At 38.4% G+C, this 20,818-nt stretch overlaps 1 protein-coding gene across 4 annotated transcripts in view; it reads left to right on the top strand.

Moving 5' to 3' along the window:
• Positions 1 to 20,818, top strand: part of dos (daughter of sevenless) — a 564,233-nt gene that overhangs the window by 522,599 nt on the left and 20,816 nt on the right. The gene's annotated exons all lie outside the window — the stretch shown is intronic.

Here is a 20,818-nt window from a genome sequence, read left to right as displayed (position 1 = left end):
AACAAAAACTAAAAAAACACGCTTTCATAGGTTACCGAACTAAAAAATAGAAAATAAATTTCAATTAAAAAGAGTTTATATAACAGTAGTAGAAGGTCAAACAATCATTTATAGTTAATCACCTCAAAATAACATTATAATAAAATTTAAGTTATTAACAGAATAATTTAATTCAGATTAAAAAGCGTGGGGTACATTTGACAACATTTCATAACTTTCCTCTCAGATAGCTGTCAATAGAATGATTGTGACATTCAATATCAAGCACCCCACGCTTTTTACTGTGAATAAAATTATTCTGTTAATAACTTAAATTTTATTATAATTTTATTTTGAGGTGATTAACTATAAATGATTGTTTGGCCTTCTACTACTGTTATATAAACTCTTTTTAATTGAAAATTATTTTCTATTTTTTTAGTTCGGTAACCTATGAAAGCTCGGCCTTAGATCTCTTCGGAGGTTATCGCGCCTTACATTTATTTATTTTTAACCTATGAAAGCGTGTTTTTTTTAGTTTTTTTAAACTATTATTTATTTTTAATTTTTTAGTTCAAAATTTTAAAAGATTTATTCGAGAGTGATGAAACCTCGAAACGCCACCGGTCCATGGATGAATCCACCCCACGGCACCGAAAAGGGCCAAGACGCAGGGAGGCTGGACGCGGTCTTTCGCCGAAATTGCCAAGGGTCGGCGGATCATTAGCATTATAGATGAGAGCAGCGAAGATGGCAGGATCCCGAAATAACAGTAGAAGTGGATCGAGGCCGCGATGGCTACGGCGACCGTTAAGGTTAAGAAAGACAATCCTGGTACACCGCCATCTTACACCGATGCAGGGTGCTTCCAGGGCAATGTCAAGCTAATTGCCTGTGACGACGGCAGGTCGGTAAACCTTTATATGGCCGCCGTCACGCTGATAGGGGTGGCATATCCGGGCGCGCGCCTCAAGGTAGTGGAGGCGCGTGATATCCCCTCACGACCAAAGGCTAGAGCCTGGGTTCCAGTGACGCCAACGGACCCAGCTGACATCCTGGAGCTGCTCCAGGATTACTTCCAAAAGCCGGATGGGCACTGGACGGACTCCAGCGCTAAAACCATAAACTTGCTTATGGATACACACTTCCCAGCAAGCGCGGGCGTGTCTTCAAATATTGTTAGCGGAGGGTCACCTAATGATCAGCTAATAAGCGAAATCACAGATGACAAAAGGATTGATTGGGCTTTACAGACCTTCAAGCCCTATAAATCGCGGGGCCGGATGGAATTTTTCCGGCTCAGCTACAGTATACTGACGAACTTATAAGGCCCTGGATAAAAGGGTTTTTAATCTGCCTACGCGTAAGCAGATTGTATATAAACTCCACCAGGCACGCGTCAACCCCCAGATCGGCCAGCGCTGAGGTGATGGCCTCTGGAAGAACGTTGTTGAAGGCACCCGCTATATCTGGAAATCCCACCAGTGCATATTCCTTGAGGTCAAGTGACCTTTCGATAACGGATACCAGTGAGTGCAAGGCCGTGTCAGTTGACCTACCCTTAGTATAGGCATGTTGAGCTTGCGAAAGAAGCGATGGCTCAATCCTCCTCCTGATGTAGCCCTTTAGGAGTCTTTCGAGTGCTTTTAGCAGAAAAGAAGATAAGCTTATAGGCCTATAATCATTTGGTTTAGAGTGGGGGGTTTTCCCTGGCTTGGGGATAAAAACCACGTTGAATTATCTCCACGATGCTCGTACGTAATTGAGCCTAAGACAACCTATCTGCGTCACCATGCGGGGGAAATTTCCGCAAACTCTTTGCAACCTAATGGAAGGGGCACTATCCAAAATTTCGCACTGGGCCACAGCCACAGGTTTGCTTTTCAACCCGGATAAAATCGAGCTTGTCCTCTTCACGAGGAGGTACAAAGTACCAAATCTTACACCGCCAAGAATTGGGGGTACGTTCTTAGCGTTTAGCGATCAAGATTAAGTATTTGGGAGTCATTCTGGATAGGAAGCTATTCTGGAGTGACCATATAGTGGAGCGATCCAAGAAGGCAGCAGCAGAGCTGTTCACCTGCAAGAGGCCAATTGGCACCTCCTGGGGATTCTCCCCTAAGGTGACCTGGATTTACACAGCCATTGTGCCCCCGATTCTTCTTTATGGTGCCTTGGTCTGGTGGCCTGCACTAGCTAAAAGTACCTATCTTAAAATGCTTCAAAAGGGGTGCAACGGAGTTCGGGGCTCTGCATTACCGGGGCTCTCGGCTCCACTCCAGATTCCGTTACATACATACATACATACATAGATACTTAGATACAGGCCAAGCTAATAAAAGCGTGTTAAAAAGGGCTCCAGTATGCTCTTACGTAGATGTGCCATGCATCAACTTTATGTCATCCCACCATCACTTTATTGCATTCTTATCGAGCCTTCATACGTGTGCAAAGTTTCAATTAAACTTATGGCCATTCAAAGTGGTAATAAGGCCAATTGACCTTATGGCCGTTGACCTTATGTCACCACACCATCACATTATTGCATTGTCATCGAGCCTTTATACGTGTGCAAAGTTTCAATCAAACTTATGGCCATTCAAAGTGGTAATAAGGCCAATTGACTTTATGTCATCACGCCATCACATTAATGCATTGTCATCGGTCCTTGATACGTATGCAACATTTCAAATTAATCAGACTTCTAGAAACCGGTGAAAATTAAGCTCAAAGATTCCGTTACATACAGGCCAAGCTATTAAAAGCGTGTTAATAAATGCCGTATTAGTAATTAATATACATATATGGATAGAATTAGTAGAAAATTAATTCAATATGTTAATGAATACAGTTAGTTACTATTAAGAGAGGAAAGAACAGATCTTTCAATACAAAAGAGAGAGTCCGAAACATCAAATGTGCTAGAGTGAGAGTTGTAATTCTGACACAAACAGGGGAAGGGCTCATTTAATTCAAAATTTGATCCTCTATATTTTAGGTAGAGAGGTTTGAGATGTCTTGAAGGCCAGTGTACAATTGTGGTGTGAGCCAAAAAATTTTGTCTAAATGTGTACTTAGTCAAGTACAGAAAAATACTATGAGTGACTAGCACATAAAATAGAAAATACATGCGAGTGGCCCGCAACACATATGTCCCATACATATATGACATTGTTATATATAAACTGAAATCATAGTCGCTTTAACTCAGTAGGACGTTGGTTTCGTGTGTAATACACTGTATACTTCGTTTATTATCGGTTTTTCTTTAGCGCTGTGTTCAGTTTATTTTCGTGTACATCGTTGTGTTGCTAGCGTCAGAAGACTGATAGGACTATATTCATTTTATTGCACTGTAGTCTTACTGATTCCAATTAGTGTTTTCCTATAACACAGTTGACTTCCTTGCTCAATAAGAAAATTGAGTACTGAACTGCTTCGTTGCTTATGAGCGGTTATTCATTTTACGAAGCATGACTATGTAAATGGGTTTTAGTGGATATAAGTGCTTGATATTCTTTGTTTGTGTACGCACTAATACTCATTTTTTGGTTAGTCCACTAATAACCTTAAAATATGAATAATTGCAGCTCACTGGTCGCAAACTCAGCACGGGAGTGGAGGCACCACAATTGTGTTTAGGACAATGTTAAATAAAATAAAAGAAAGAAAGGCGAGATGTTTCGCATTATAATAGTGGCTTTTAGTCAAGTGGAAATTATAATTGGAACAATAATTTAACTTTTATGAAACTATGTGGCGGGGCTCCTCGGGACGCTTCTAGCTGTGGTTCGCTCGACAATCGCTGAAAAAGTAGACGGTTGCCGTTGAACCGCGGGAAAAGTATCCGGTTTTAAGGGGAAGCTTCCTCACACAGTTGTACCGGCATGTATGTATATGTGTGTGGACAACATAACCCTACATATGTACACATATACATGCATGTGGGCGAACTAGTGGTCGATAACGTAGTGCTAATAGGGTAGCGGGAGTTAATATGAATTTAGGCTTCGGGCCTAAACAGCCAGAAGGGGACATTAAAGAGTTTTACTTCGCTCAACAGGAATGAGTTAGAGACCGAACCATTTAGTAATTTAATCATAAATACAATTAAAAGCATTTCCCTACGACTAGCAGGGAAATCCCTTAAGGAGAAAAGTAAGAATTGTTTTTGGACCAATTAATATGAAGCTGGTAGCTCGGGTTCCAAATTATTGCCACATATTCTAATATCGGCCTGGCTAATGTTGTAAAAAAGCTTTAGTAACGTACGGGTGGCTGAATTCTTTATACCATCGCTTTACAAACGCCAGAATACCTCTAGCCTTATTAACAGTTGCAGTAATATGAAGGTTGAAGTTAAGTTTACTGTCCATATCAACCCCAATGTCTATAAAACTGTATACGTACCTGTTCAAGATTATAATTGTTAAGAGTGTAGGAAGCTGGGTTAAGTGATCTACATAAATTTGCATTTTTTATGATTCACAAATTGTCATCAATATCCTCTAACGGAAGTCCAAATAAACTTGCTGTTTCGACAGGGATGGACCATAATGAAAGGGGTTAGAAGCGTTGGTTCCACATTAAAATTAAAGAGATGGTTGGTGTCATGTGGGGAAACAGTGCAAGCGGGGCATACATTTTGTATGTCGGGGCTGATTCTGGATATGTAAGAGTTTAACCTGTTACAGTATCCAGAACGAAGTTGAGCCAGAGTGACTCGCGTTTCTCTGGGGAGTATGCGTTCCTCTTCCGTAAGTTTTGGGTACTGTTCCCCGAGTACTGGATTCACCGGGCAATTCCCGGCATAAAGGTCCGACGCCTGTTTGTGGAGTTCACCAAGGACCTGCTGTGTTTTTTTGCTTCATACGGCTGAGTTCTCAGGTGCTGTATTTCCTCAAAATGCTTACGGAGATGACTCCTTAAGTCCCTAGGCGGTGCTGGCTCATCAATAAGATGTCTGTTGGGATGCCCAGGTTTCTGGGTATTCAACAGGAACTGTTTGGTTAGCATCTCATTTCTCTCCCTGATGGGGAGTATTCTCGCCTCATTATGTAGATGGTGTTCTGGGGACATAAGAAGGCAGCCCGTGGCGGTTCTGAGCGCAGTATTTTGACAGGCCTGTAGCTTCTTCCAGTGGGTAGTTTTTAGGCTTGGCGACCATATAGGGGACGCGTAGCACGAAAACGGCTGGCCAATTGCTTTGTATGTGGTAATGAGCGTTTCTTTGTCTTTTCCCCAAGTACTGCCAGCAAGGGATTTGAGGATTTTATTACGGCTCTGGATTTTCGGAACAATTGCGGCTGCGTGCTCACCAAAATGTAGATCCTGATCAAACGTCACACCCAAGATTTTGGGGTGTAGAACAGTCAGTAGCGTAGTGCCATCGACGTGACTGTTCAAAATGGTCGTATTTGGGACGTCCAAGTTGTAAATAGGGTCGCGGGGCGAAAAAACTGAGGAGATCAGGGAGGTAGCCATTTATTCTGTTGCAAAGCTCATCGATCTTTGGGCCCGGGCCTGTGGCCATTATTGTGCAGTCATCGGCGTAAGAAACGGTAGTAACTCCTGGTGGCGAAGGTAGTTTTGATATGTAAAAATTAAACAAAAGTGGGGATAGGACACCACCCTGAGGCACCCCTTGTTTAATTCTTCGTGGCTTTGATATTTCGTTTCTGAATTGCACCAATGCCTGCCCACCACCCAGATAATTTGCGGTCCACCTTTTAAGACATGGGGGAAGGGTAGACCCTTCCAAGTCTTGCAGTAACGTGCCATGGTTGACCGTATCAAAAGCTTTTGATAGGTCTAGCGCTACGATACTGTTCTATGGTGGGGTTTCTGATTTAAACCACAATTTATCTGGGTGCTAATGGCATTTAGCGCGGTGGTGGTACTATGGAGTTTTTAAAGCCATGCTGATGACAGCCTAGCATCTAGATCAAGTGGAAAGTAACTATCAAATATTGGTTTATTTAAGCTATCCACACAAGACTTTGTAAATCGGAATAATGGCTTTTTTAAATTTCAGAGTAGCTTGCTTTTTTTTGTTGTTGTTGTTATTTTTTTTTTATAATACTTCATAAAGATATCATTAACATGCTGTAATAAAAGAATTCATGTTACTTGTGCATGGTGAAAGAGACAGAGGTCCAAAATTATAAAATGTTAAATCACTGTTTAGCATAGTTAACAATATCTAGAAATGCTGAAATTAATGTATTGCAAAGGCAAGCTTATATCTGCAAGTGAAATAGTCTCGCGGTCTGAGAATATATATTTGGGGAAGATCAAGAAATGCCGGCCTTTTAATAATACAATCACATTTTGTGTGTTTTTGATATAAAGAGGAACACTGTGCACAAATATTTGACGTCTACCGTTTCAGTTTTTAAACGCATTTTTCTCCACCTTCACTGCACTATAATCTACAAGAAGCACTTCTTTATATTCCTTATTTATGTGGCAATTGATTTCTACTTAACTTTTAAAAAAATAAAGCTTAATTTTGTAGAAAATACCAAAATACAGTTTTATAATATAAAATTTTAAAACATTGAGTCAGAGTTACCGTCGCTATTGAATGCGAGAACCACATTTGGGCTTTATGATTGGAAATTATATGTATTTGAAATAATATTTTATTCCAATTATGTTTTATGAATGTACTAACTCATTTATTCGTGTTTCTTATTTTTTTTTTTTTTTTCAATCAGAACTGAAGCATTTAAAATTGAATTTCATTCAATTGGTGCAAAATTCCCCGAATAAAACTTTTTAGAATCAAACAACATATTTTAAATGAAATATGGCAGCCCGGTTTTTTATAACTATTTTGACACCTTCAAACCAATCGCAGGAAAGCGGATATTTCAATGGAGCTGGATGAAAAAGTGATTGCAGTCAACAAAATTTTGCAATCACTCGTGAGTGGGAGTGCTCTTGATGCATTCACAATCAGGCTGAATGCTTTTTTTACAGTCATGAAATCACTAACGGAATTTTTGAATGGAAAAAATGAAATCGCATTCAAACTTGGCTTATATATTTGAAATCAAACAATCATATTTGTAATATGAATCAATCTTAGTTTATAACTGTATTGATTGAATAATTTTACAGCTCTGATGACTATCTTTGATTTGTTCAAGGATATCAAGAGCGTCTTAGAAACTATGCCCTTTTTTGAGTTACCATCAAACTCAGGCAGCCCTGATGAAGCTGTGGCATTTTGACATTTGCGTTTGGGAATGTAGTTATTTCAATTAGTTTTTTATCTTCTATCTGGGTTGGAGGGGGCTCTGATAAGAGAGTATTGAAGTCAATCTGTAAATCTTCCTCAACAGTAGTTGGTACTGTTACTTCAATACCATACCTTGCGAGTAAGGACACCAATTTATCCCTAACACTGGAAAATGTTTGGTATGCTTCAGTGTAGTAAGTTGGCTACTTACTCTGCAAATTATCTTACCTAATCTGTTCAATGATTCGAAATGTTTCGCTACTGCCTCAGTTTTAATGGTAATACTCTTGTTTATGCACTTATAGGATTTCTCTGCTTTAATTTTTTACTCTACTAAAGTGTTACAAATTTCTTCCCATTGATTCATTTCTGAAGATGTGCCACTGGGGAAAGAAGAAGCAGGCGTATTAAAAACAAGATTATTAAATATGTTCTTGTACCGTATTTAGCTTTCTTAATTTATTTCCTATGTAATTTTTGAGTATTATTACTATCGCAATAATCAATAGTATGAACAGGCAAACGAAAGCAGACAGCTGGAATCAAATATCTTCTAATTCAGTTGTGGGTTCAAATTTTGCTTATCTATTTTCTGAGCCTTCTGAATTTTCTTTTCCTGCATCGTATCTTCGTATTTAGGATGGCTTTCCACCATGCAATTTAAAAAAGATACTTTATTTACCATGTTGTTGAAATAATTTCAAGTTCCTTAAAAAAATAAAATTTTAATAAAAATTGTTTTACTTTTGTTCTCTATTTGTAAATAGTTTTTTAAACATTAACATTAATTATAATTCCCTAATTGTTGGGTTCATTACGTCCTCCACTGTTGGGACCCTATGCATTCCTATAAACTTCCAAAATTCGGTTTGTAAGTGTAGAAACTTTTAAATTTTTTTTGTAGATCTGCTGTTTCTTTTTCTCAGCCTGTTTATCTGCTTCATCGCCACGAAATAAGATTTTTTTTTAAACAAAATCTGGAATCACTTACTCGTGCTCTAGTTCGAGGTGCACTCACTTTTTAAGTACTAACCTGGTCATATTAACGTTGTCTATTTGCTGCGGTGATTGATTTTTCCCGGGTGTATGACTTTCTGCAATTCACGCGGATTGAAACCGACCTTAGCACTCTTAAATAGTCTGTAAACTTCTCACAACAGTGGCTGCTTTCCACAACTAACTACAATAGTTTAATCTTCACTCAAAATCTTACTGCAAACAAAACCAAATTGCGATCTTTTTTTTATTATTAATCTGCAAAATCTCTAAAGTAGTAGACGCTTATTATAAAACGTATTTTCACTCGAACAAAACGGCCTACTGGGAAACCCACGTTAAAACAAAAACGCGCCAACTACACTACCTCGCAATTATTATTTTTGTTTATTGGAAAAAACTGAAAAGAAGGTGGTGTGCTCATTAATTTTTAAAAAATACACAAATAAAGAAGAGTGGTACAACAACAATAACAAAAAATGCAGGCCTAGTACAAATTAACGTAAAGACAGAATGTCTCAAATTGTGCGAGAGCTTGAAAATGAAATAAAAGAAAGCAAATACAACACAATAGCCCAATGATTAGGCGATTGTGATTTCAGCGGTTTGGCCGAGGTTCGCTCCGCGGTGAAACCTGTTGAAATAAATAAAAACATTACGAAACTGCCTGATGTTGTTGTTGTTGTAGCGTTATGATGGTCCTTTGCCGACCATCTCGGGAACGATTTAGTATGATCACATGAAACCGCCTAGGCTATCCCGCTCTCCCACCCCCTAGATCCATGAGGAACTTGGGATCGCCAGATCCTCGGCTGACAATTGGGTTGAAGAAACTATATGTTGCGCTGCCAACCCCTTGAAAGAGTTTCGCTACACAGCTCCTTGAATCAATTTGGTATTTTTGTCGCCTCTTACGACGGGTATACCTGCCGCGTGTATATTCTAAGCCCCCTAACCCGCTGGGGGGCTGTCTGATGATGATGATGTGGCGGTTTTCGAAATGGTACCATCATAATATGCCTGTAAATGTTTCCTTCTGTTCAGTTTTTCCCAATAAACAAAAATAATAATTGAATAACAATTATTATTCACTGGTGGTAAGCTCATTCATTCTTGAAAAAAAAAATCGGTCGTAAAATGGAAATATAAACATTGTTGGCGTGTACTGACGTGTTCTTGTCATGCTCTCGCTCTTTTTTGTCCCACAGCTGGATCATTTCGTTTAATAGCCATGCTATTCCAACGTTCGATAACCTGCTCTGACTGCAATAATCTTATTAATTGTGATTCTGGTGTTAAATGCAGATTGTGTGAAAATTTCCATCACTAATTATGTTCAAAAATTGATATAAACAATATTTCGCATATTCTGACCAGTCATATGAACATTGTTTTTGTATGCAATAACTGTATGAGTGTTTCGTCAAACTTTTTTGCTATGTTTTCTCGTTTGTCGAAAGAGATTAACATACTAAAATGCCAGTTGGCTGAGCTAATGAGCAACAACAAAAACAATCAACAGTGATGCTAATAATGATTCAGATAATAAACAGCGTAACTCATTGTAAATCCAGGTTGTTGATCTATCGCATATATGTAATACTCCTATATGCTAATAGAAAATGCGCGCAATATGTTTTGAACTCGAAATCAAAACAAGACAGCCTATAAAATTTTTGTGATTATAGCAGCATAAGTGTGACAAGAAAAAAGTAAGTTTTCTACCACCCACCTGTAAAGTTTGCATCATCGGTTTCAATAAATTTTTTCCCCGTGATCATTTTGATACATGTAAGTCTTTATTTATTTCGATAAGTTATTCCATTACGATGCAGAGTGACAGATTAAGTTATTCCATTACAATGCAGAGTGACAGATGAAACCAATCACCTTATTATCATGGGTAGAATAAATTAAAATAGATATATCCATAATTCTACATCATTTGCGCGCCATACAACAACATATGGCACATTTAGTTATATAAAAATGTGTGAAAATCGGCGTGATATCGAGCAATTTATTTAAGCGCGCTTTGGGTGTAAACTATTTACTTTACTGCAAAATTTCTAAACTGTACCTACCCGCTAAGAACTATGGATCTTACTTATCTTGGTATTCTTTATTTACGTTGTTTTTTTTTTTTGTGCTCTTTTTTCATAAAAAAATTGTCTTGCTTCTTTAATGTTTCTTATGTTATTAGTAAAATATATATATACGTAATCAGTGATTACTAATCACCGTACAGGTTTCTGAGGTCTCAAAAACTAGTGTTTTAGATAATTTTTTCTAGTTTCCGAATAATAGCAACATGTGCCGCCAAATGGGTTAATGAATATGCCAAAAAATTTTAAACCTTCACCTTATATTAGGGATGTCAATATTTCGGAACCCCGGGACCTTCGGGATCTTGTATTGTAATTAATACCGGGATTTAGATATTCTTTAGATTTCAAAAACTTAACCTACGAAAGTGCACAACCTTATATGTATCAAATCATAAGGGTTAAAATTAATTCAGACTTAAATAGGCTTCAAACTTCCTTGCATAATATTTTCAATTCAAACTAACAATCACATATTTTGAAATAAACAAAAAATAAATAAAAAATAATAACAATATATGTACACTGTATAATAAGACCATCATTTCCTGAGAACCATTTAATCTATTGTGATCTGATAAGTCAAAGAAATTTCATAACATCCTACTTATGGGTATATTCTGATTTTAATACTAAGCAACATTCAAAAACTTCAAAAAGTATTCCTACATTCAAAAAAGTACTACTACTATAGGTTTGTATGTACTCTTATGTATATGGTTGTGCGCATTCTATATTAATATTGAATTAGTTAAGCTTTAAAAAGCGGAACTTCATGTTCCTTAAGAAATTTGGGGTCCCGAAAATGCTAGAATTTGTATTAAAGGTGAAGTCTCTGAATTTACAACGTTAGCATACATGTTTAGGCAATTGTCAAATAAAAATAAAAAATGTATTCAAATAATTTTACACACCAAGCGCACCAGTAGGAAATGAGTGCATGTATGGCAAAGTTTCTGCAAGCATATCATATTGTTACTATTTGATAATGTAACGATCTCTAAATTTGTACAAAATGACGATTTTCCGGACAATATTTTATTAAATGGGGACGTAAACTTTCGGGAGAGCTGCGAAAATAATTTATTTCAGAAAAGGACACAAACATGTCCACTGCCAAGAGTGGGGAAAGGGGTTTTAACTTTGATTCATAAACTTCACCCTTAAATTGAACAATTGAAGTCTAAGCACTTCCGCAGTATTACTTTAACCATTTTTTTTGCATACTGACGGCCCCAACCGTACACATTAATTCTGCTTAACCGTTTCCCCAACAAAAACTAAAAAAACACGCTTTCATAGGTTACCGAACTAAAAAATAGAAAATAAATTTCAATTAAAAAGAGTTTATATAACAGTAGTAGAAGGTCAAACAATCATTTATAGTTAATCACCTCAAAATAACATTATAATAAAATTTAAGTTATTAACAGAATAATTTAATTCAGATTAAAAAGCGTGGGGTACATTTGACAACATTTCATAACTTTCCTCTCAGATAGCTGTCAATAGAATGATTGTGACATTCAATATCAAGCACCCCACGCTTTTTACTGTGAATAAAATTATTCTGTTAATAACTTAAATTTTATTATAATTTTATTTTGAGGTGATTAACTATAAATGATTGTTTGGCCTTCTACTACTGTTATATAAACTCTTTTTAATTGAAAATTATTTTCTATTTTTTTAGTTCGGTAACCTATGAAAGCTCGGCCTTAGATCTCTTCGGAGGTTATCGCGCCTTACATTTATTTATTTTTAACCTATGAAAGCGTGTTTTTTTTAGTTTTTTTAAACTATTATTTATTTTTAATTTTTTAGTTAAAAATTTTAAAAGATTTATTCGAGAGTGATGAAACCTCGAAACGCCACCGGTCCATGGATGAATCCACCCCACGGCACCGAAAAGGGCCAAGACGCAGGGAGGCTGGACGCGGTCTTTCGCCGAAATTGCCAAGGGTCGGCGGATCATTAGCATTATAGATGAGAGCAGCGAAGATGGCAGGATCCCGAAATAACAGTAGAAGTGGATCGAGGCCGCGATGGCTACGGCGACCGTTAAGGTTAAGAAAGAAAATCCTGGTACACCGCCATCTTACACCGATGCAGGGTGCTTCCAGGGCAATGTCAAGCTAATTGCCTGTGACGACGGCAGGTCGGTAAACCTTTATATGGCCGCCGTCACGCTGATAGGGGTGGCATATCCGGGCGCGCGCCTCAAGGTAGTGGAGGCGCGTGATATCCCCTCACGACCAAAGGCTAGAGCCTGGGTTCCAGTGACGCCAACGGACCCAGCTGACATCCTGGAGCTGCTCCAGGATTACTTCCAAAAGCCGGATGGGCACTGGACGGACTCCAGCGCTAAAACCATAAACTTGCTTATGGATACACACTTCCCAGCAAGCGCGGGCGTGTCTTCAAATATTGTTAGCGGAGGGTCACCTAATGATCAGCTAATAAGCGAAATCACAGATGACAAAAGGATTGATTGGGCTTTACAGACCTTCAAGCCCTATAAATCGCGGGGCCGGATGGAATTTTTCCGGCTCAGCTACAGTATACTGACGAACTTATAAGGCCCTGGATAAAAGGGTTTTTAATCTGCCTACGCGTAAGCAGATTGTATATAAACTCCACCAGGCACGCGTCAACCCCCAGATCGGCCAGCGCTGAGGTGATGGCCTCTGGAAGAACGTTGTTGAAGGCACCCGCTATATCTGGAAATCCCACCAGTGCATATTCCTTGAGGTCAAGTGACCTTTCGATAACGGATACCAGTGAGTGCAAGGCCGTGTCAGTTGACCTACCCTTAGTATAGGCATGTTGAGCTTGCGAAAGAAGCGATGGCTCAATCCTCCTCCTGATGTAGCCCTTTAGGAGTCTTTCGAGTGCTTTTAGCAGAAAAGAAGATAAGCTTATAGGCCTATAATCATTTGGTTTAGAGTGGGGGGTTTTCCCTGGCTTGGGGATAAAAACCACGTTGAATTATCTCCACGATGCTCGTACGTAATTGAGCCTAAGACAACCTATCTGCGTCACCATGCGGGGGAAATTTCCGCAAACTCTTTGCAACCTAATGGAAGGGGCACTATCCAAAATTTCGCACTGGGCCACAGCCACAGGTTTGCTTTTCAACCCGGATAAAATCGAGCTTGTCCTCTTCACGAGGAGGTACAAAGTACCAAATCTTACACCGCCAAGAATTGGGGGTACGTTCTTAGCGTTTAGCGATCAAGATTAAGTATTTGGGAGTCATTCTGGATAGGAAGCTATTCTGGAGTGACCATATAGTGGAGCGATCCAAGAAGGCAGCAGCAGAGCTGTTCACCTGCAAGAGGCCAATTGGCACCTCCTGGGGATTCTCCCCTAAGGTGACCTGGATTTACACAGCCATTGTGCCCCCGATTCTTCTTTATGGTGCCTTGGTCTGGTGGCCTGCACTAGCTAAAAGTACCTATCTTAAAATGCTTCAAAAGGGGTGCAACGGAGTTCGGGGCTCTGCATTACCGGGGCTCTCGGCTCCACTCCAGATTCCGTTACATACATACATACATACATAGATACTTAGATACAGGCCAAGCTAATAAAAGCGTGTTAAAAAGGGCTCCAGTATGCTCTTACGTAGATGTGCCATGCATCAACTTTATGTCATCCCACCATCACTTTATTGCATTCTTATCGAGCCTTCATACGTGTGCAAAGTTTCAATTAAACTTATGGCCATTCAAAGTGGTAATAAGGCCAATTGACCTTATGGCCGTTGACCTTATGTCACCACACCATCACATTATTGCATTGTCATCGAGCCTTTATACGTGTGCAAAGTTTCAATCAAACTCATGGCCATTCAAAGTGGTAATAAGGCCAATTGACTTTATGTCATCACGCCATCACATTAATGCATTGTCATCGGTCCTTGATACGTATGCAACATTTCAAATTAATCAGACTTCTAGAAACCGGTGAAAATTAAGCTCAAAGATTCCGTTACATACAGGCCAAGCTATTAAAAGCGTGTTAATAAATGCCGTATTAGTAATTAATATACATATATGGATAGAATTAGTAGAAAATTAATTCAATATGTTAATGAATACAGTTAGTTACTATTAAGAGAGGAAAGAACAGATCTTTCAATACAAAAGAGAGAGTCCGAAACATCAAATGTGCTAGAGTGAGAGTTGTAATTCTGACACAAACAGGGGAAGGGCTCATTTAATTCAAAATTTGATCCTCTATATTTTAGGTAGAGAGGTTTGAGATGTCTTGAAGGCCAGTGTACAATTGTGGTGTGAGCCAAAAAATTTTGTCTAAATGTGTACTTAGTCAAGTACAGAAAAATACTATGAGTGACTAGCACATAAAATAGAAAATACATGCGAGTGGCCCGCAACACATATGTCCCATACATATATGACATTGTTATATATAAACTGAAATCATAGTCGCTTTAACTCAGTAGGACGTTGGTTTCGTGTGTAATACACTGTATACTTCGTTTATTATCGGTTTTTCTTTAGCGCTGTGTTCAGTTTATTTTCGTGTACATCGTTGTGTTGCTAGCGTCAGAAGACTGATAGGACTATATTCATTTTATTGCACTGTAGTCTTACTGATTCCAATTAGTGTTTTCCTATAACACAGTTGACTTCCTTGCTCAATAAGAAAATTGAGTACTGAACTGCTTCGTTGCTTATGAGCGGTTATTCATTTTACGAAGCATGACTATGTAAATGGGTTTTAGTGGATATAAGTGCTTGATATTCTTTGTTTGTGTACGCACTAATACTCATTTTTTGGTTAGTCCACTAATAACCTTAAAATATGAATAATTGCAGCTCACTGGTCGCAAACTCAGCACGGGAGTGGAGGCACCACAATTGTGTTTAGGACAATGTTAAATAAAATAAAAGAAAGAAAGGCGAGATGTTTCGCATTATAATAGTGGCTTTTAGTCAAGTGGAAATTATAATTGGAACAATAATTTAACTTTTATGAAACTATGTGGCGGGGCTCCTCGGGACGCTTCTAGCTGTGGTTCGCTCGACAATCGCTGAAAAAGTAGACGGTTGCCGTTGAACCGCGGGAAAAGTATCCGGTTTTAAGGGGAAGCTTCCTCACACAGTTGTACCGGCATGTATGTATATGTGTGTGGACAACATAACCCTACATATGTACACATATACATGCATGTGGGCGAACTAGTGGTCGATAACGTAGTGCTAATAGGGTAGCGGGAGTTAATATGAATTTAGGCTTCGGGCCTAAACAGCCAGAAGGGGACATTAAAGAGTTTTACTTCGCTCAACAGGAATGAGTTAGAGACCGAACCATTTAGTAATTTAATCATAAATACAATTAAAAGCATTTCCCTACGACTAGCAGGGAAATCCCTTAAGGAGAAAAGTAAGAATTGTTTTTGGACCAATTAATATGAAGCTGGTAGCTCGGGTTCCAAATTATTGCCACATATTCTAATATCGGCCTGGCTAATGTTGTAAAAAAGCTTTAGTAACGTACGGGTGGCTGAATTCTTTATACCATCGCTTTACAAACGCCAGAATACCTCTAGCCTTATTAACAGTTGCAGTAATATGAAGGTTGAAGTTAAGTTTACTGTCCATATCAACCCCAATGTCTATAAAACTGTATACGTACCTGTTCAAGATTATAATTGTTAAGAGTGTAGGAAGCTGGGTTAAGTGATCTACATAAATTTGCATTTTTTATGATTCACAAATTGTCATCAATATCCTCTAACGGAAGTCCAAATAAACTTGCTGTTTCGACAGGGATGGACCATAATGAAAGGGGTTAGAAGCGTTGGTTCCACATTAAAATTAAAGAGATGGTTGGTGTCATGTGGGGAAACAGTGCAAGCGGGGCATACATTTTGTATGTCGGGGCTGATTCTGGATATGTAAGAGTTTAACCTGTTACAGTATCCAGAACGAAGTTGAGCCAGAGTGACTCGCGTTTCTCTGGGGAGTATGCGTTCCTCTTCCGTAAGTTTTGGGTACTGTTCCCCGAGTACTGGATTCACCGGGCAATTCCCGGCATAAAGGTCCGACGCCTGTTTGTGGAGTTCACCAAGGACCTGCTGTGTTTTTTTGCTTCATACGGCTGAATTCTCAGGTGCTGTATTTCCTCAAAATGCTTACGGAGATGACTCCTTAAGTCCCTAGGCGGTGCTGGCTCATCAATAAGATGTCTGTTGGGATGCCCAGGTTTCTGGGTATTCAACAGGAACTGTTTGGTTAGCATCTCATTTCTCTCCCTGATGGGGAGTATTCTCGCCTCATTATGTAGATGGTGTTCTGGGGACATAAGAAGGCAGCCCGTGGCGGTTCTGAGCGCAGTATTTTGACAGGCCTGTAGCTTCTTCCAGTGGGTAGTTTTTAGGCTTGGCGACCATATAGGGGACGCGTAGCACGAAAACGGCTGGCCAATTGCTTTGTATGTGGTAATGAGCGTTTCTTTGTCTTTTCCCCAAGTACTGCCAGCAAGGGATTTGAGGATTTTATTACGGCTCTGGATTTTCGGAACAATTGCGGCTGCGTGCTCACCAAAATGTAGATCCTGATCAAACGTCACACCCAAGATTTTGGGGTGTAGAACAGTCAGTAGCGTAGTGCCATCGACGTGACTGTTCAAAATGGTCGTATTTGGGACGTCCAAGTTGTAAATAGGGTCGCGGGGCGAAAAAACTGAGGAGATCAGGGAGGTAGCCATTTATTCTGTTGCAAAGCTCATCGATCTTTGGGCCCGGGCCTGTGGCCATTATTGTGCAGTCATCGGCGTAAGAAACGGTAGTAACTCCTGGTGGCGAAGGTAGTTTTGATATGTAAAAATTAAACAAAAGTGGGGATAGGACACCACCCTGAGGCACCCCTTGTTTAATTCTTCGTGGCTTTGATATTTCGTTTCTGAATTGCACCAATGCCTGCCCACCACCCAGATAATTTGCGGTCCACCTTTTAAGACATGGGGGAAGGGTAGACCCTTCCAAGTCTTGCAGTAACGTGCCATGGTTGACCGTATCAAAAGCTTTTGATAGGTCTAGCGCTACGATACTGTTCTATGGTGGGGTTTCTGATTTAAACCACAATTTATCTGGGTGCTAATGGCATTTAGCGCGGTGGTGGTACTATGGAGTTTTTAAAGCCATGCTGATGACAGCCTAGCATCTAGATCAAGTGGAAAGTAACTATCAAATATTGGTTTATTTAAGCTATCCACACAAGACTTTGTAAATCGGAATAATGGCTTTTTTAAATTTCAGAGTAGCTTGCTTTTTTTTGTTGTTGTTGTTATTTTTTTTTTATAATACTTCATAAAGATATCATTAACATGCTGTAATAAAAGAATTCATGTTACTTGTGCATGGTGAAAGAGACAGAGGTCCAAAATTATAAAATGTTAAATCACTGTTTAGCATAGTTAACAATATCTAGAAATGCTGAAATTAATGTATTGCAAAGGCAAGCTTATATCTGCAAGTGAAATAGTCTCGCGGTCTGAGAATATATATTTGGGGAAGATCAAGAAATGCCGGCCTTTTAATAATACAATCACATTTTGTGTGTTTTTGATATAAAGAGGAACACTGTGCACAAATATTTGACGTCTACCGTTTCAGTTTTTAAACGCATTTTTCTCCACCTTCACTGCACTATAATCTACAAGAAGCACTTCTTTATATTCCTTATTTATGTGGCAATTGATTTCTACTTAACTTTTAAAAAAATAAAGCTTAATTTTGTAGAAAATACCAAAATACAGTTTTATAATATAAAATTTTAAAACATTGAGTCAGAGTTACCGTCGCTATTGAATGCGAGAACCACATTTGGGCTTTATGATTGGAAATTATATGTATTTGAAATAATATTTTATTCCAATTATGTTTTATGAATGTACTAACTCATTTATTCGTGTTTCTTATTTTTTTTTTTTTTCAATCAGAACTGAAGCATTTAAAATTGAATTTCATTCAATTGGTGCAAAATTCCCCGAATAAAACTTTTTAGAATCAAACAACATATTTTAAATGAAATATGGCAGCCCGGTTTTTTATAACTATTTTGACACCTTCAAACCAATCGCAGGAAAGCGGATATTTCAATGGAGCTGGATGAAAAAGTGATTGCAGTCAACAAAATTTTGCAATCACTCGTGAGTGGGAGTGCTCTTGATGCATTCACAATCAGGCTGAATGCTTTTTTTACAGTCATGAAATCACTAACGGAATTTTTGAATGGAAAAAATGAAATCGCATTCAAACTTGGCTTATATATTTGAAATCAAACAATCATATTTGTAATATGAATCAATCTTAGTTTATAACTGTATTGATTGAATAATTTTACAGCTCTGATGACTATCTTTGATTTGTTCAAGGATATCAAGAGCGTCTTAGAAACTATGCCCTTTTTTGAGTTACCATCAAACTCAGGCAGCCCTGATGAAGCTGTGGCATTTTGACATTTGCGTTTGGGAATGTAGTTATTTCAATTAGTTTTTTATCTTCTATCTGGGTTGGAGGGGGCTCTGATAAGAGAGTATTGAAGTCAATCTGTAAATCTTCCTCAACAGTAGTTGGTACTGTTACTTCAATACCATACCTTGCGAGTAAGGACACCAATTTATCCCTAACACTGGAAAATGTTTGGTATGCTTCAGTGTAGTAAGTTGGCTACTTACTCTGCAAATTATCTTACCTAATCTGTTCAATGATTCGAAATGTTTCGCTACTGCCTCAGTTTTAATGGTAATACTCTTGTTTATGCACTTATAGGATTTCTCTGCTTTAATTTTTTACTCTACTAAAGTGTTACAAATTTCTTCCCATTGATTCATTTCTGAAGATGTGCCACTGGGGAAAGAAGAAGCAGGCGTATTAAAAACAAGATTATTAAATATGTTCTTGTACCGTATTTAGCTTTCTTAATTTATTTCCTATGTAATTTTTGAGTATTATTACTATCGCAATAATCAATAGTATGAACAGGCAAACGAAAGCAGACAGCTGGAATCAAATATCTTCTAATTCAGTTGTGGGTTCAAATTTTGCTTATCTATTTTCTGAGCCTTCTGAATTTTCTTTTCCTGCATCGTATCTTCGTATTTAGGATGGCTTTCCACCATGCAATTTAAAAAAGATACTTTATTTACCATGTTGTTGAAATAATTTCAAGTTCCTTAAAAAAATAAAATTTTAATAAAAATTGTTTTACTTTTGTTCTCTATTTGTAAATAGTTTTTTAAACATTAACATTAATTATAATTCCCTAATTGTTGGGTTCATTACGTCCTCCACTGTTGGGACCCTATGCATTCCTATAAACTTCCAAAATTCGGTTTGTAAGTGTAGAAACTTTTAAATTTTTTTTGTAGATCTGCTGTTTCTTTTTCTCGGCCTGTTTATCTGCTTCATCGCCACGAAATAAGATTTTTTTTTTAAACAAAATCTGGAATCACTTACTCGTGCTCTAGTTCGAGGTGCACTCACTTTTTAAGTACTAACCTGGTCATATTAACGTTGTCTATTTGCTGCGGTGATTGATTTTTCCCGGGTGTATGACTTTCTGCAATTCACGCGGATTGAAACCGACCTTAGCACTCTTAAATAGTCTGTAAACTTCTCACAACAGTGGCTGCTTTCCACAACTAACTACAATAGTTTAATCTTCACTCAAAATCTACTGCAAACAAAACCAAATTGCGATCTTTTTTTATTATTAATCTGCAAAATCTCTAAAGTAGTAGACGCTTATTATAAAACGTATTTTCACTCGAACAAAACGGCCTACTGGGAAACCCACGTTAAAACAAAAACGCGCAACTACACTACCTCGCAATTATTATTTTTGTTTATTGGAAAAAACTGAAAAGAAGGTGGTGTGCTCATTAATTTTTAAAAAATACACAAATAAAGAAGAGTGGTACAACAACAATAACAAAAAATGCAGGCCTAGTACAAATTAACGTAAAGACAGAATGTCTCAAATTGTGCGAGAGCTTGAAAAATGAAATAAAGAAAGGCAAATACAACACAATAGCCCAATGATTAGGCGATTGTGATTTCAGCGGTTTGGCCGAGGTTCGCTCCGCGGTGAAACCTGTTGAAATAAATAAAAACATTACGAAACTGCCTGATGTTGTTGTTGTTGTAGCGTTATGATGGTCCTTTGCCGACCATCTCGGGAACGATTTAGTATGATCACATGAAACCGCCTAGGCTATCCCGCTCTCCACCCCCTAGATCATGAGGAACTTGGGATCGCCAGATCCTCGGCTGACAATTGGGTTGAAGAAACTATATGTTGCGCTGCCAACCCCTTGAAAGAGTTTCGCTACACAGCTCCTTGAATCAATTTGGTATTTTTGTCGCCTCTTACGACGGGTATACCTGCCGCGTGTATATTCTAAGCCCCCTAACCCGCTGGGGGGCTGTCTGATGATGATGACGCGGCGGTTTTCGAAATGG

Source organism: Eurosta solidaginis, chromosome 5 (genome assembly GCF_040869045.1).
Source record: "Eurosta solidaginis isolate ZX-2024a chromosome 5, ASM4086904v1, whole genome shotgun sequence".
NCBI classification, from domain to species: Eukaryota; Metazoa; Arthropoda; class Insecta; order Diptera; family Tephritidae; genus Eurosta; species Eurosta solidaginis.
The sequence above is the reverse complement of the archived record's forward strand: the minus strand, read 5'-3'. Positions and strand labels throughout refer to the sequence as shown.